This window comes from Hylobates moloch, unplaced genomic scaffold (genome assembly GCF_009828535.3).
Source record: "Hylobates moloch isolate HMO894 unplaced genomic scaffold, HMol_V3 SCAFFOLD_4, whole genome shotgun sequence".
NCBI classification, from domain to species: domain Eukaryota; kingdom Metazoa; phylum Chordata; class Mammalia; order Primates; family Hylobatidae; genus Hylobates; species Hylobates moloch.
The window spans coordinates 109,277,671-109,296,326 of NW_026652279.1; positions in this window are offsets into that span (position 1 = coordinate 109,277,671).

An 18,656-nucleotide genomic window follows, 5' to 3' on the forward strand; every position below is an offset into this window, starting at 1 on the left:
GAACACATACAATTTTAGAGCTTATGGGTTTGGCTGCATTTATATCAGAGATGAGAGTAAATGCGGTGTCTGGCCTTTCTTATTCAGCATGGGCCAGAGGATAAGTGCGTGCAAAATGTCTTGTGAGTTTAGAAAAGGAGAAAAACAGAAAGGTTTTGTGAAGGAGATGGCTTTGAGATTGTGTTGAAAAGCTAGTGGGATGTTGGAAAGGAATGTTGGAGGAGGGCTTTTCTAGGCAGAGAGAGGAAGGCCAGCAAAGGATCAGGAGCAGGAAAACATGACCAGGAAATTGAGAATAGACTATGTCTAAGTAAAATACAGAAAACAAAAAATGGAAACTTCTGGTTTTAAAATCGCTGCACAGAAGCAAGCTGGCTTCACTTCTCCCCACTCCCCACAGAAAACCAAAAACAAATACACAGTGCTGAGGTAATCACCAGGAACAACCCAGAACACAAATATGAATATGAGACAGTTCCTGGCACCAAAGATAAGTGAAAAAACTACAAGCAAATGGTAAGAGAATTGAAATTCCACATCTTAGCAAAGCCCCCAACCCCATACTGTCCAGCACCAAGAGGTGGGTAATCTCCCCCAACTCATTTTCTACACTAGAAAAAGTGAGACTGAGGTGGTCAATCAGCTTCCCCACCATCTTGAGTTCTCTTTCAGTAAATATGTCCTTGCCTTAACCTACAGGAAGCATTGTTACTGCCTAAAGGAAAAAAAATATCTCCGGGAAAAGGCAGAGACAAAGGGGCCAGGTGGGACTACCAGCCCTGGAAACTCTGGTCTGTAATTCCGCCAAAGGAGATGCCAAGTCAGAGTGGCTGATTTGCAGCACAAACCCCTAGCCAGGCTTCTCACAATGTCAAAATAATCCCTTTGGGGCCTCCCTTATTTGGATAGTGCTACAATCATTTACTAGAGCCAAGGTTTACCTAAGGTACCACTTAGACCCGAAAAGGAAGCAACAATGTAGTGATAAAGATTTGTTAAGCAAACGTATTCAATAAAAAAAAAAAAAGCCAGACAGAAATATGAAATAACCAAATTCTTCAATGAAAAGACACATATGTTTAGACATATACCCACAAGAAACAGCAAACAGGGATCTATGACCTTCCAAAAGAACAAAGCAAAAATCCAATGATTACCTGTAACACAGCAATATGTGAGCTCCCTGAAAAAGAATTAAAAATAGCCATTTTAAGAAAACTCAGTGCTCCCTGAGATAACACAGAAAAGCAATTCAGAAATTTATCTGAAAAATTTAACAATCAGATTGAAACAATAAAAAAGAAATTAAACAGAAATTATGAAACTGAGAGGTACACTTGCTGAACTGAAAAACTCATTAGAGGATCCCAACAGCACAATGGACCAGGTACAGGAAAGAATCAGAGAACTCTGAGATCAACTATGTGAAAATATACAATCAGAATAGAAAAACGAATGGAAAGGAATAAAGATCATCTACAAGATATAGAAAATAACCAAATCTAAGAATTATTGATGTTCAAGAGGGAGCTGAGCAAGAAGTACAAAACTTCATCAAAGAAATAACAGAACACTTTCCAAAACTTTAGAAAAAGATAAATTTCCAGGAACAGGGAGGTCTGAGAACAACAAATAGATTCAACCCAAATAAGACTACCCAAAGTCATACAATAATTAAATTCTGAAAAGTCAAGGACAAACATAGGATCCTAAAAGAAGCAAGAGAAAAGAAGTAAATAACCCATAAAGAAGCTTCTATTCATCTGTCAACAGACTTTTCAACAGAAACCATACAAGGCCAGGAGAGAGTGGACTAACACCATTAAGTGTTATTCTAATAAAAGTCTAAGCACTAAGTGCTCAAAGGAAAAAAATACCATTCAAGAATATTGTATTGAGCAAAATTATCCTTCACATATGATGGAGAGAGAGAGTCTTTCCCAGACAAACAAAAGCTGAGATAATTTACCACCACCGGATTGGTCTAACAAGAAATGCTGAAAGGCATTTTTCAATCTGAAAGAAAAAACCACTAGCACATAAAAAGAAAAGTTTTCAAACCCACTAATAAAACTAAGTATACAGACAAACCTACAATAGTCTATTACTGTAATTGTAGCGTGCAATTCACTCATAACTCTATATAAAACCCCATAGTTAAACCTATCAAAAGCAATAGCTATAGCAACCTGTTAAAAGATAGATAATATAAAAATGTGTAAATTGAAACAAGTAAAGTCAAATGCTGAGAAAAATGGGTTTTTTTTTTTTGCCTTGGTTTGGTTTTATTCATTTCTTTGTGATCTAAATTATCGTCCATTTAAAATAACATGTTATATCAATACTATGTTTTTGTAAGCCTCATAACCACAATGCAAAAACATATAATAGATTCACTAAAAATAGAAAACTACTAAATAAAGCATACTACTGGAGAAAATTACTTAAACATATAGGAAGATTGTAAGAAAGGAAGGAAGAGAGAAATCTCAAAGCAACCAGAAAAAAAAGTAATAAAATGGCAACAGTAAGTTACTTACTTATTAATAACACTGGATATAAATAGTCTCAATTCTCCAAGTAAAAGGTATAGAGTGGCTGAATAAAGAAAACCCAACTATATGATGCCTTCAAGAAACCCAATTCACTGATGAAGACACACATAGACTGAAAGTGAAGGGGTAGAAAAAATATTCCGTGCAACTGGAAACCAAGAAAGAACAGGAATGTCTATATTTATATCAAATAAAATTAAGTAGGATTATAAACAGACACCAAGAAGATCATTATATTATGAAAAAAGGGTCAATTCAGTAAGAAGATATAACAATTATAAATATCTATACACCCAACAAAGAAGTTCCCAAGTATACAACCCAAAAAAGAAGCTCCCAAGTATATAAAGTAAATGTTAATAGATCTAAAGGGAAAGACAGATTGCAATGTAATAATAGTAGAAGACTTTAACACCCCACTGTCGGTAATGGAAAGACAGAAAGTCAACAAAAAAGCATTGGAGTTAAACTGCACCCTGGATCGAATAAGCCTAACTGGCATTTATGGAACATGTCACCCAACTTCTGCAGAATACACTTTCTTTTCATCAGCATATGGAGGTATATTTTCCAGAATAATCCATATCTTAAGCCACCACACAAGTCTGAATGAATTCAAAATAAAAGGAATCATATCAAGTATCTTTTCTGACCACAGTGGAATAAAACTAGAAATCAATAAGAGAAACCTTGGGAAATACACAAACACATGGAAACTAAGTAACATGCTTCTGCATGAACAATGAGTCAATAAAAAGAAATTAAGAAAATTTTAATAATTTCTTGAAAGAAAATGGAAATATAACATACTAAGATCTATGGCATACAGCAAAAACAGTACTAAGAGGGAATTTATATAATAATAAATGGCTATATCATAAAAGTAGGACTTCAAATAAACAGCCTAACAATGCAACTCAATGAACTAGAAAATCAAGAACAAACCCAAAATTAATAGAAGAAAACAAATAATAAAGATCAGGGAAAAAAATAATGAAATTAAAACCAAAAAATCAATACATAAGATGAACAAAATGAAAAGCTGGGTTTTTTTTTTGATAAGACTAACAAAATTGACAAATGCTTAGCAAGACTAAGACAAGAGACAAGATTCAAATAAAATTAGAAATTAAAAAAGGAGAAATAACGACTGAGACCTCAGAAATACAGAGAATCATTAGAGATAATTAGGAACAACTATATGCCAACAAACTGGAAAACTTACAAGAAATTGATAAATTCCTCAACACATACAACCTACCAAGATTGAACCATGGATAGAAAACTTCAACAAACCAATAACAAATAACAAGATTGATGCCATAATAAAAATGTCTCTCATCAAAGAAAAGACCAGGATCTGATGGATTCGCTGGTGAATTCTACCCAACATTTAAAGAAGAAATAATCCCAATCCGAAACTCATCAAAAAAAATTGAATAGATGATGAACATTGATGCAAAAATCCTCAATAAAATACTGGCAAACCGAATCCAGCAGCACATCAAAAAGCTTATCCACCATGATCAAGTGGGCTTCATCCCTGGGATGCAAGGCTGGTTCAACATATGAAAATCAATCAATGTAATCCAGCATATAAACAGAACCAAAGACAAAAACCACATGATTATCTCAATAGATGCAGAAAAGGCCTTTGACAAAATTCAACAACCCTTCATGCTAAAAACTCTCAATAAATTAGGTATTGATGGGACGTATCTCAAAATAATAAGAGCTATCTATGACAAACCCACAGCCAATATCATACTGAATGGGCAAAAACTGGAAGCATTCCCTCTGAAAACTGGCACAAGACAGGGATGCCCTCTCTCACCACTCCTATTCAACATAGTGCTGGAAGTTCTGGCCAGAGCAATCAGGCAGGAGAAGGAAATAAAGGGTATTCAATTAGGAAAAGAGGAATTAAAATTGTCCCTGTTTGCAGATGACATGATTGTATATCTAGAAAACCCCATTGTCTCAGCCCGAAATCTCCTTAAGCTGATTAGCAATTTCAGCAAAGTCTCAGGATACAAAATTAATGTACAAAAATCACAAGCATTCTTGTACACAAATAACAGACAAACAGAGAGCCAAATCATGAGTGAACTCCCATTCACAATTGCTTCAAAGAGAATAAAATACCTAGGAATCCAACTTACAAGGGATGTGAAGGACCTCTTCAAGGAGAACTACAAACCACTGCTCAATGAAATCAAAGAGGATACAAACAAATGGAAGAACATTCCATGCTCATGGGTTGGAAGAATCAATATCGTGAAAATGGCCATACTGCCCAAGGTAATTTATAGATTCAATGCCATCCCCATCAAGCTACCAATGACTTTCTTCACAGAATTGGAAAAAACTACTTTAAAGTTCATATGGAACCAAAAAAGAGCCTGCATCGCCAAGTCAATCCTAAGCCAAAAGAACAAAGCTGGAGGCATCATGCTACCTGACTTCAAACTATACTACAAGGCTACAGTAACCAAAACAGCATGGTACTGGTACCACAACAGAGACATAGATCAATGGAACAGAACAGAGCCCTCAGAAATGATGCTGCATAGCTACAACTATCTGATCTTTGACAAACCTGACAAAAACAAGAAATGGGGAAAGGATTCCCTATTTAATAAATGGTGCTGGGAAAACTGGCTAGCCATATGTAGAAGGCTGCAACTGGATCCCTTCCTTACACCTTATACAAAAATTAATTCAAGATGGATTAAAGACTTATATGTTAGACCTAAAACCATTAAAATCCTACAAGAAAACCTAGGCAATACCATTCAGGACATAGGCGTGGGCAAGGACTTCATGTCTAAAACACCAAAAGCAATGGCAACAAAAGCCAAAATCGACAAATGGGATCTCATTAAACTAAAGAGCTTCTGCACAGCAAAAGAAACTATCATCAGAGTGAACAGGCAACCTACAGAATGGGAGAAAATTTTTGCAACCTACTCATCTGACAAAGGGCTAATATCCAGAATCTACAATGAACTCAAACAAATTTACAAGAAAAAAACAAACAACCCCATCAAAAAGTGGGCAGAGGACATGAACAGACACTTCTCAAAAGAAGACATTTATGCAGCCAAAAGACACATGAAAAAATGCTCATCATCACTGGCCATCAGAGAAATGCAAATCAAAACCACAGTGAGATACCATCTCACACCAGTTAGAATGGCCATCATTAAAAAATCAGGAAACAACAGGTGCTGGAGAGGATGTGGAGAAATAGGAACACTTTTACACTGTTGGTGGGACTGTAAACTAGTTCAACCATTGTGGAAGTCAGTGTGGCGATTCCTCAGGGATCTAGAACTAGAAATACCATTTGACCCAGCCATCCCATTACTGGGTATATACCCAAAGGACTATAAATCATGCTGCTATAAAGACACATGCACACGTATGTTTATTGCGGCACTATTCACAATAGCAAAGAGTTGGAACCAACCCAAATGTCCAACAACGATAGACTGGATTAAGAAAATGTGGCACATATACACCATGGAATACTATGCAGCCATAAAAAATGATGAGTTCGTGTCCTTTGTAGGGACATGGATGAAACTGGAAAACATCATTCTCAGTAAACTATCGCAAGGACAAAAAACCAAACACCGCATGTTCTCACTCATAGGTGGGAATTGAACAATGAGAACTCATGGACACAGGAAGGGGAACATCACACTCCAGGGACTGTTGTGGGGTGGGGGGAGGGGGAAGGGACAGCATTAGGAGATACATCTAATGCTAAATGACGAGTTAATGGGTGCAGGAAATCAACATGGCACATGGATACATATGTAACAAACCTGCACATTGTGCACATGTACCCTAAAACCCTGAAGTATAATAAAAAAAAAAAAATTGAATAGAGGGAATACTTTCAAACTCATTTACAGAGCCATTAATTATTACCTTGATATCAAAATCAGATAAGGGCACAACAAGAAAACTACAGGTCAATATTGCTGATAAACATAGATGTAAAAATCTTCAACAAAATACTAGCAAACCAAATACAACAACACATTAAAAAGATCATTCACCATGATTAAGTAGGATTCATCACAGGGGTACAAGGATGGTTCAACATGCACAAATGAATAAACATGATACATCACATTCATATAATCAAGAACAAAAATCATGGTTGTCTCAATAGATGCTGAAAAAACATTTGATAAAATTCAATGTCGCTTTATGATGAAAAACTGTCATCAAATTGAATGTAGACAAAAACACAGCTCAGAATAATAAAGACTATATATAAGAAACCCACAGCTAACATTACACTGAATATAGAAAAATTGAAGGCCTTTCCTCCAAGGATTGGAATAAGACAAGGATGCCCACTTTAGCTACTTTTCTTCAACACAATACTGGAAGTCTTTGCCAGAGAAATTAGGCAAGAAAAAGAAATAAAGTGTATCCAAATTAGAAAGGAGGAAGTCAAATTAGCCTTGTTCACAGATAACATGATCTTATACCTAGGTAAACCTAAAGAATTAACCAAAAAAAAAACTTTAGAAATAATAAACAAATTTGGTAAAGTTGCAGGATATAAAGTCCACATACAAAAATCAGTAGCATTTATAAATACCCACAGTGAACAATCTGAAGAAGAAATAAAGAAAGCAATCCCATTTACAATACTACAAAGATTATAAAATACTTAGGAATCAATCTAACCAAATAGGTGACATAGCTATACAAAGAAAACTATAAAACTCTGATGAAAATATTGAAGAGGACACAATTAATATTGTTCAAGTAGACATGCTATCCAAAGCAATTTATAGATTCAACACAATCACTATCAAAATACCAATGACATTATTCACATAAACAGAAAAACAATTCAACATTCATATAGAACCACAAGAGAGCTCAAACGGTCAAAGCAATCCTACATAAAAAGAATAAAACTGGAGGCATCATGCTCCCTGACTTCAAAATTTACTGCAAAGCTATAGTAATCAAAATTGCATGGTACTGGTATAAAAACAGACATAGACCATTGGAACAGAATAGAGAACCCAAATATGAATTCATGCATTTACAATCAACTCATCTTTAACAAAGGCGCCAAAAACATTTGTTGGGAAAGGACAGTGTCTTCAATAAATGGTGCTGGGATAACTACATGCTACTATATACTACTAGATAATTACATGCAGAAGAATGAAACTAGACCCCTATCTTTTACCATACACAAAAATCAGATTTAAATTGGTTAAAGACTTAAATTTAAAACCTGAAACTATGAAAATATTAGAAAAAAACTGAGCAATGCTTCATTGGTCTGGGCAAAGAATTTTTGTATAAGACCCCAAAGCACAGGCAACCAAAGCAAAAATAGACAAATAGCATTACATCAAGTTAAACAGCTTCTGCACAGCAAAAGAAATAAAGTGAAGAGACAACATACAGCATGGCAGAAGATATTTGCAAATTGTCCATCTGATAAGGGATTAATAACCAGGATATATAAGGAACTCAAACAACTCAATAGCAAGAAAAACAATAATTGATTAAAAATAGGCAAAATATCTGAACAGACATTTCCCAAAAGAAGACACGCAAATGGCCAACAGGTATATGAGAAACGCTCAGTATCACTAATCATCAGAGAAATGCAAATCAAAGCCACAATGAGATATCATCTCATTTTAGCTAAAATGACTTTTATCAAAAAGACAGACAATAAAAGATACTGGTGAGGATGTGGAGAGAGGGGGACCCTCATACGTTGTTGGTGGGAATATAAATGAGTACGGGCACTATGGAGAACAGTATAGAGGTTCCTCAAAAAACTTAAAAATAGAACCCCTGCATACAGGGGATCATATCCAGCAGTTCCACTACTGGGTATATATAAAAAGAAAGGAAATCAATATATTGAAGAGATATCTGCCCTCCCATGTTTATTTCAGCACTACTCACAATAGCCAAATATGGAATCAACCTAAGAGCCCATCAATGGATAAACAGATAAAGGAAATCTGATTTATATACATAATGGAATGTGATTCAGCCATTAAAAAAATAAAATCTTGTCATTTGCAGCTACATGGATGAAACTAGAGGCAGGCTATTTATCTTAAGTGAAATAAGCCATGCACAGAGAGAAAAATATTGCATGTTCTCGGTCATATTGGAAGCTAAAAAAGTAGATCTCATGAAGATAGAGAGTAGATCAGTGGTTATCAGAGGCCAGGAAAACTAGGGAGAAGGGGGAAGAGAGGGGGGAAAAAAAGAATATAAATGTACATATTACCACTGAATGGTACCCTTAAAAATGGGAAAGATGATAAATTTTGTGTATTTTACCTCAATAAAAAAATAAAAATAGAATTAAAAGATGAAATGAAATGTGATAAGAAACAGTAAAAAATGGACATGAAAAAAACAAAATTTTGATTCGAGCTCCATTCTACAAGGCTCTATGTCAATGTTGTTTTAAATGAATGAATCTCAGTCTGTAAATTTCTGTGTGTAAGCATTATAGCCTCCTTTACTTTCAACTACTCAATTTCTATTTTGGGCGCTATTCTGCTAGGCTGGCAGGAGAATTTAATCCCAGTTTTTCTGCTTCTCTCCTTTTGTTACCCTGAGAAGTTGAGTTGAAATTTAGCATCATGCTAAGGTGCTGGAAGGACCACTGGATCCTTTAGTCTTTCATGAACTTTACTGAAAAGTTGTGGTTCTTCCCAGTGTGTCAGTTCCTGAGATGCTTTCTACAAACCTGATTATGGCTGTATCTAATATAATATGTGGCCACACCCAGCACCTTGCATCTCCAGCCGTGATTCTGGAAAGCACAGGTTTCCAACTCTCTAGAGCATCATAAACTTCTTTAAGGTCCTCTCATCTACTGGTAGCACTGCTTGGAAAATGATGCATGACCCTTACCACTATACCATCACTAACACACCACCACCACCACCATCTCTACCATGTCGAAAATCACCACCTTCCCCACTACCACTACCACCATCACCACCATCTCCAACGCTATCACCACTACTACCACCAACGACACCACCATAACCACCCTTCTTTTCCCTAAAGCCCAGGATCAAATTGCTCTTTAGTCTGGAACAATCTTTAGTCTTGAAAATTTTTACCCCCCCCAAAAAAAATTGTAATAACCTAATCTCTCTTTTGATTTATTCTCTGGGGCTTAGGGTTTGGAAGCAAAATTTAGGAAGAATCCCTGATTATTTCTGCATCTCATTCCTGCCCTGAGAAAATTAGCAGAGGGCTGGCTGACTGAGAGAATGAGGAGGTGTATTAGACTGTTACTCCCTTGCTGTAAAAAAGTACCTGAGACTGGGAAATTTATAAGAAAAGAGGTTTAATTGGTTCATGGTTCAGCAGGCTGTATAGAAGGCCTAACACCAGCCTCTGCTTCTGGGGAGGCCTCAGGGAGCTTTTACTCATGGCGGAAGGCAAAGTAGAAGCAGGCACATCACATGGTGAAAGCAGGAGCAGACAAGAGAATTGGGAGTGAGGGTGTTACCTGCTTTTAAACAACCAGATCTGGTGTGAACTCAAACTGAGAGCTCACTTATCACCAAGAAGATGGCCAAAGCCATTCATGAGGGATATGCCCCCATGATCCAAACACTTCCCACCAGACCCCACCTCCAACACTAAGGATTACATTTCAACATGAGATTTGGGTGAGGCCAAATATCCAAATTATATCAGGAGGGGAAATCAAGGGAAAGAAAAAAAGGTATTCAATACATCAAAATATTATTCAACTAAATATACATGCAATGGAGGAGGTGGGAGTCATTGCAAGCTTAAGGAGCGCTATAATAATCATCTGGGAGCAGGGCACAGGATGCCTTGGAGGAGGTAGAAAGTGAAATGTAGAGACAGTATGACTATAACAACTCACAGTGAGTCAGGCCAGGGGCAGTGAGAATGGAAAACCGCACACAAACATGAGCAACTCCAAAAAAGTAAACGCAATGGGACTTAGCCAATGACTTAATGAACCTGAGGAACAAAGAAAAAGAAAGGTTTACTAGTAAGAGGTTGGAAGAATAATGATGTCATTTATGAAGAAAAAATATCAAGAAGTAGAAGAGCTTATTTATGAGAGAAAAAATTCCTTTTTTACTTATACCCAGTTTTAGATGTGAATATGACCACCAGGTGGAAATTTTCTGGAAATGTTTAAAAATTCAAAATCATGGCTCAGGAAAGAGGCCACACCAGTTAGTTTTAAAGAAAAATCTTTTACTTTAGGTTCAGGGGTACACATACAGGTTTGTTTAGGTAAACTTATGTCACAAGGGCTTTTTGCACAGATGATTTCATAAGCCAGGTACTAAGCCTAGTACCCAACAGTTATTTTCTGCTCCTCTCTTTCCTCCCACCCTCCACAGTGTCTCTTGTTCCCCTCTTTTTGTCCATGCGTTCCCATCATTAAGCTTCACTTATAAGTGAGAACATGTCGCACTTTGTTTGCTGTACTTATCAAGCTGTACTTGATAAACCCCCAGCTCTATCCACGTTCCTGCAATGGACATGATCTCATTCTATTTTATGGCTGCATAGTATTCCATGTGTATATGTACCACATCTCCTTTATCCAGTCTATCATTGATGGGCATTTAGGTTGATTACATGTCTTTGCTCTTGTGAAGAGTGCTATGATGAATGTATGAGTGCATGTGTCTTTATGGTAGAATTATTTGTACTTCTTTAGGTATATACCCAGTAATGGGATTGCTGGGTAGAATTATTGTTCTATTTTTAGCTCTTTGTGGAATCACCATACTGCTTTCCACAATGTTTGAATTAATTTACACTCCCACCAACAGTATATAAGCATTCCCTTTTCTCCACAACCTTGTCAGCATTGCATCTGTTATTTTTGACTTTTTAGTAATAGCCATTCTGACTGGTGTGAGATGGTATCTCATTGTGGTTTAGAATTTCTCCAATGATCAGCGATATTGAGTTTTTCTTATGCTTGTTGGCTGCATATAAATTTTTTTTTTAAATGTCTGTTCACGTCCTTTGTCCACTTTTTAACAGGGTTGTTTTTATCTTGTAAATTTAAGCTCCATATAGATGCCGGATATCAGACTTTTATCTGATGCATAGTTTGCAAAAATTTCCTCCCATTCTGTATGTCATCTGTTTACTCTGTTGATAGTTTCTTTTGCTGTGCTGGAGCCCTTTAATTAGATCTCATTTGTCAGTTTGTGCTTTTGTTGCAATTGCTTTTGGCATCTTCATCATGAAATATCTGCCCATTACTGTGGCCAGAATGGTATTGCCTAGGTTGTCTTCCAGAATTTTTATAGTTTGGGATTTTACATTTAAGTCTGTTATCCATCTTGAGTGGATATTTATATGTGGTATAAGGAAGGGGTCCAGTTTCAATCTTCTGCATGTGACTAGCCAGTTATCCCAGTACCATTTATTGAATAGGGAGTCTTTTCCCCATTGCTTATTTTTGTCAGCTTTGTAGAAGATCAGATGGTTGTACATGTGCAGAGTTATTTCTGGGCTCTCTATTCTGTTCCATTGGTCTTTGTTTCTGACTTTTTTTTTTTTTTTTTACCAATACCATACTCTTTTGGTTGCTGTAGCCCTGTAGTATGGTTTGAAGTTGGGTAACATGATGCCTTCTGATTTGTTTTTGCTTAGGATTGCTTTGGCTCTTCAGGCTCTTTTTTTGGTTCCATATAAATTTCAAAATAGTATTTTTCTAGTTCAGTGAAGAATGTCATTGGTAGTTTAATAAAAATAGCATTGAATCTATAAATTGCTTTGGGTAATATGGCCATTTTAACAACATTGATTCTTCCTATCCATGAGCATAGAATGTTTTTCCATTTGTCTGAGTCGTCTCTGATTTCTTTGAGCAGCGTTTAGTAATTATCATTGCAGAGATCTTTCAGTTTGCCGATTAGCTGTATTCCTAGGTATTTTCTTTTTATGGCAATTGTGAATGTGACTGAGTTCCTGATTTGGCTCCTGGTTTGACTGTTGTTAGTGTATAGGAATGCTAGTGATTTTTGCACAGTGATTCTGTATTCTGAAACTTTGCTAAAGTTATTTATCAGCTGAAGGTGCTTTTGTGCTGAGACGAGGGAGTCTTCTAGATATAGAATCATGTCATCCGCAAACAGGGATAGTTTGACTTCCTCTGTTTTTATTTGGATGCCCTTTATTTCTCTTGCCTGATTGCTCTGGCCAGCCCTTCCAATACTACGTTGAATAGGAGTAGGGAGAGAGGGCATCCTTGTGCCAGTTTTCAAGGGGAATGCTTCCAGATTTTGCCTATCCAGTAGATGGCTGTGGGGTTGTCATAGTTGGCTATTATTTTGAGGTATGTTCCTTCAGTACTCCCTTTGTTGAGAGTTTTTAACATGAAGCAGTGTTGAATTTTATTGAAAGCATTTTCTGCATCTATTGGGTTGATTATGTGGTTTTTGTCTTTATTTTTGTTTATTTGATGAACCACATTTATTGATTTTCACATATTGAACCAACCTTCCATGCCAGGGATTAAGTCTACTTATCTTGGTGGATTAGCTTGTCATTGTGCGGCTAGATTCAATTTGCTGGTATTTAGTTGAGGATTTTTGCATCAACGCTCATCAAGGATATTGGTCTGCAGTTTTCCTTTTTTTGTCTCTGCCAGGTTTTGGTATCAGGATGATGCAAGCCTCATAGAATGAGTTGGGGAGGAGTTCCACCTCCTCATTTTTTTTTTCTGGAATAGTTTCAGTAGGAATGGTACCAGCTCTTCTTTGTACATCTGGTAGAATTTGGCTGTGAATCCATCTGGTCCTGGGCTTTTTTTGGCTGGTAGGCTATTTATTACTGATTAAGCTTTGGAGCGTGTTATTGGTCTGTTCAGGGTTTCAATTCCTTCCTGATTCAATCATGAGTGGATGTATGGGTCAGGGAATTTATCTATTTCTTCCACATTTTCTAGTTTGTGTGCATAGAGGTGTTCATAGTAGTCTCTGATGGTTATTTGTATTTCTGTGTGGTTACACACCAGATGTTTGAAAGCCTTGTAGAATATAGTCATATGTGAGTTAATTAATTTAATTCAAATAAATTATGACAAGCTAGAAATACAGAATGGCATCTAGTTACAGGAAATAATTTTTTATATATGGTTATAGGAAGAATATGTAAATGTAGTAGATGGGGAAAAAAACAGGAGAAATAATACAGAGATTCAAGAGATGAGACATTTAAGGAGGATGGATGGCCATCTGTGCAGATAACTTTAGAACCTTCAAAGTAAAGAACTCAAACCTACTCAATGAATTGGAGATGTAAAAAGGTTACTGGATGTGCTCCTGAGACTAACTTCAGCAAGGTATTAGGGTGTGGAGGCATATTGCAAGAAATTCAAACCTGCAAAGATGGTGTGTAGATGTATGGACCCTCTTTCAGAAAATGTACTATAAATAAAAGGGAGAAACGAGGTTAAAAAACTGACTCAGAAGGAATGACAAAGTGATGGAGATAAAAGAACGCGAACTCATTTACACAGATTCTTTGGATTTTGGTTTAATTGGCCCCTATTTTACGGCTCCCAGATCTTTGCAGAGTCCACTAACTGCCTAGACTGCTTTCTTCTATCCCTCCCTCCTTAATCTCTGTAAGCATCAGTTTTTCTCATTTGTACATTGAGACTAACAATTCCTATCTTAAGTGTTATGAGGAAAATAAATCAGGTTGTAAAAGGGGCTAGATAAGTGCCTGTCACATACTAGATATATAGGAGTATTTTGCTGAGAATTGCAATTAGCAGAAAAATATAATCCACATAAAATGACCATGAGGCAATAGGAAAATAATTATTAATGTTAATATTGGAGAGGCAATGATTGGTGCTAGTATTAAGTTGCTTATACCCATGGGAAGAAAAGAATAGCCTAAAACAGAGCCTCTCCCAAGGCAGAGAGTGAGAAATGGACCAAAGGAAATGACAACTGAAAGGGGTACTTATGAGTCAGTGCTGGGAGGATGCAGGGGGAGCTCCTTCCTAATCTTCATCAGACCTTCAAGCCATTTCAAATAAGCCTACATTGTTAATGAAAACTTAACCTTAATTGTGGTCCTGTTCTTCCAAAAACTCGAAGAACTTTGACCTCCTATTTAACAAAACATTTAGGGAGCAATAGGATGGAATATAGCAAAGTGTGAGATAACTCTGGGCAGAGGTCACGGGGAACTACTCCTTGTTCTGCCTCTTAGTGACAGCTTAGTGACCTTGGAACAGTCCATGTAACTCCTTTGCTCCTCTGTTTCCTTCTCTCCAAAACAAAAGCATTCCATTAGACTCACAGTTTTCCACAAGGTTCTCCACATTGCCCCACAGGGAGACATTTTGACCATGTGGGAGAAAAGTTCTGCTTGTTGCAAGGATTGGGCAGTGCTACTGGCATTTAGCAGGTGTGGATGGGGATGCTGAATGTCCTGGATGCTTAGCAGTCTGGCACAACCAAGAACTGTCCTCCACCCTGCACAGCTTTCTAATGCTCTTCTGACATTGAGGTAGGTGAAAACCCTTGTTATCATTAATAAGCCTAACACCTAACTCTGTTTTGCAGAGTTTATGTTACAGAGTTTAACTCTGTTTTACAATTTTTGTGCATATGGATCCCACTATCTAGTTTCTATTCTAATATCCACCTGTCCCTTCTGCTCTTGCGTTTTTCTTTTTGCTTATACAGAATGGCTCCAGATCTTCTTTCAAATCTTAATTTATTCACTGTAAAGTAGTACAAGCCTCTGGCTAATTCAACATGTCTTCAAGACTGGTATATCAGATCTGTGCATTTATATATTGAATATAAATATTATCATAAATGACTCATTTTACTTCTCACTTATAGTTAGGGCATTTTTAGTTATATGAGTATATAAATTATGGTATGAATTTTATTTTAGGGTAGCACAGGGGTGTTACAAAATATTTGTTATAAAAAGTACTCTTGGGTCTTAACATTTGAAAGCTACTAGACTGAACGCTTTGAGGTTCCCATCCCCTCTAAAATTCCATGACTTACCATTTGTCCACATTATCTTCTGCTGAGGGCAAACTACAGAAAAAAGTAAAATATTTTCCTTGTAACACTCCATAGTATACTGTATGCTTGATTGTACTTTTCAGCAATGATGGTGATGTGGGTGTTAACCTGTCCCCTCCAGAAAATATCCAGTATTTAATTAAATTATAACAATGGAAACTGAGTTGAACTACATCCGTATCTACTACCAATTTCTTTACACTTAAGCAGGACTCATGCAGGGCATCTCAATTATGCTGATTTTCAACGATATATGAAGATTACCCTCATGTTAATAGTTCTGTGAACCTCATGCCTTATTTTCTTTGCCTCAGTGAGCTTCTACACTGTTTTTGTTGAAAGACTCTTCTTAATTTGTTTTGCCATCAGAAGAGATAAGTGAAACTATTTTTCAAGAAACACAGAAACTTTTGATCGAGCTGAAATGGCATGTCAAATAAAGACAGATGAGATAACTTGTGTTTGGTTACTGTCTTTCTCAAGGAGAATAATCATCACCTGGGAGCTATATGCAATTCTGCAGCAGTTGAACAATCTAAGTCATTTATTTTTGTTTCATCTCTGAAAAGAATTTCCACGGCAGAAAGTACAGAAACAATGCATATTTTAAATAATGAATATTTCATTTACCCCTCTTTTTTATTGCAAAAGGTAAGTTCTTTATTTTTCTATAACCAGCTTAAATTTCTGTTTTACCTACCCCCACCTCCAACTGATGGCACAATACCTAATTGACTCAATTCCAAGACAATTTTGTCAAATCAGTGACCTCTAAATCATTTGGGTTTAAGACTCAATCATTTTTAGCATTGTCTCCACCCCTTATCCTACAGGATGTAGCATTGGTAGGAGGACGCTATCCACTCCTCTGTCCTGATCTGCTCCATAAGGGCCTGTGCTGAGGCCACGGGCACTCAATAATGTTGATATCTGCTGGGAAGCCACTTCCCCCATCAGGCTTGCATTGTCCATACTGCTATCCAAAGATACATTGCCCAGTCATGATGAAATGGGAGAGTTCCCTGACCCTCTTGTGGGACTTGCAACAGGGGTGTGGCTTGTTTGCTCAGCTGCCACATGCCCAAACCCGTTACAGGAGGGGGAGCACACAGACAGGTAGGTGCAGGAGCCAGGACAAGTACTTTTGGGTTCCAGCCCCACAGTAGCATCTGGGGTGTGTTACAATTAATGCTCTTTTAGCAGCTGCTGTCCGTGGACAGCTAAGTGTTAACCAGTCAGGGTGACAGCCTTTTACACACTGCCCTCTTGGTACCCAGGTCCTTGGTCCACCATCCAGGAAGAATCAGGTCACACAGAACTGAAGTACAGGGGATGCGGGGATTTTATTGATGGAGGTGGCTCTCAGCAGGATGGATGGAGAGCTGGAAAGGGGGTGGAGTGGGAAGATAATCTTCCCCTGGAGTTCATTCATCCCATGGACAAGAGGCAGGGAAATCCTGGGTAGAAGAGGGTGGTTCCCCAGCAAAGGCCCCACCCTCAAGCCTGGAAACCTACAGCCCTAAATGGAACCAGGGATTCCTGTTTGCGAACCCAAATGTTGCCTTTTCCAAGACCACTCTGGCCTACCATGCTCCTATCCTGTGCCCATATAAACCCCAAGCTCCATTGGCAGAGTGGCAGGATGGCATGGCAGAGAGGGAGAGAAGAGAAGGAGCATCTGAACATCAAGAGGAGTTCAGCTGGGCATGGTTGGACAGGAGATTGGCCACAGAATGGCCAAACTTCATGGGAAGATTTATCTTCCCACTCCATCCCCTTTCCAATTCCCCATCCATCCCGCTGAGAGCCACCTCTATCACTGAATAAAATTCCCACATTCACCATCCTTCAATTCTGTGTGACCTGATTCTTCCTGGACACCTGACAAGGACCTGGGTACCAGGAAGGCAGGGTCTAAAAGACTGTCATCCTGACTCTCTACTGATCTGGTTAACACTTAGCCATCCAGATGGCAACTGCTAAAGGACCATAGCCATTTCTGAGTCCTTCCTGCTCTCAGTATCTCACTCAAGACACTCTTTACCATCAATGAAAATATGAGTCTGCTTCCCAAACAGCCATGGAGTTACAAAAAAAATCCAGATGGGGTTACTCTGACCCACCTGCCTAGGTGCTGCATGCAGCTATCTCTGATGGGTTGCCTTGGCATAAGGATGCTTCTATGAGAAAAGACAGCCTTCAGGGAAAGCCACCCAAGGGTAGCATTCACCTCTTTTTCTCACAGATCTCCAAACTTAAAGGGGAGCATAAGATTCCTTCATCTCTTTCCCCTGCCCAAGACTTGGCCCATAGGAAAAAATGATGAAGCTCACAGCTTCCCACATCAGGGCCTAAGTCTCTTGCTTTATCTCCAGGTTCTCTCTCTCTCTCACCACCTCCACACTCCACAGGTTCCTATCTAATTTTGATCGGCAAATGAGGAAACATACTTCTCTCATTCACTATTTTTCACAGATTTTTTCCTGTCTTAAAAGTAATTTAAGGCTTTGAGGAATGTTGACACTTTGTTGACCCCTTCCTCTTTCATTTACAAGTATGAAGTAAAATGAGCTCTCTCATAGAATACTAATGAAAGTTTGGATGGAACAAACTTTTGGCATTAGGTTTTGTGACATCTAAATAGTAAATCTGTTCTTATCAATCTGGTTTAAGAACAAAATAATAAACCTGAAAATAATTTTACACAAAAATGCTAAACATCACATCAATTATAATACCAGCTCAAAATGACAACCTTCCATGTCCAAAAACAAATACAAGATGACAGAACTTTCCTGTGATGCAATAATATGCAAGCATTAGAAATTGTGTTGAATAAAGGAATTAGTGATACAGTTACTTGTGATAAAAAGCTAAAATAAGGGTAGAACATCAGGTTTCAAAGACTTATCATAAAAAAGAATATAAAATAACTCATGATTTTTATACTAATTACATATTAAAATGATATTCTGGGTATCTCGGTTTA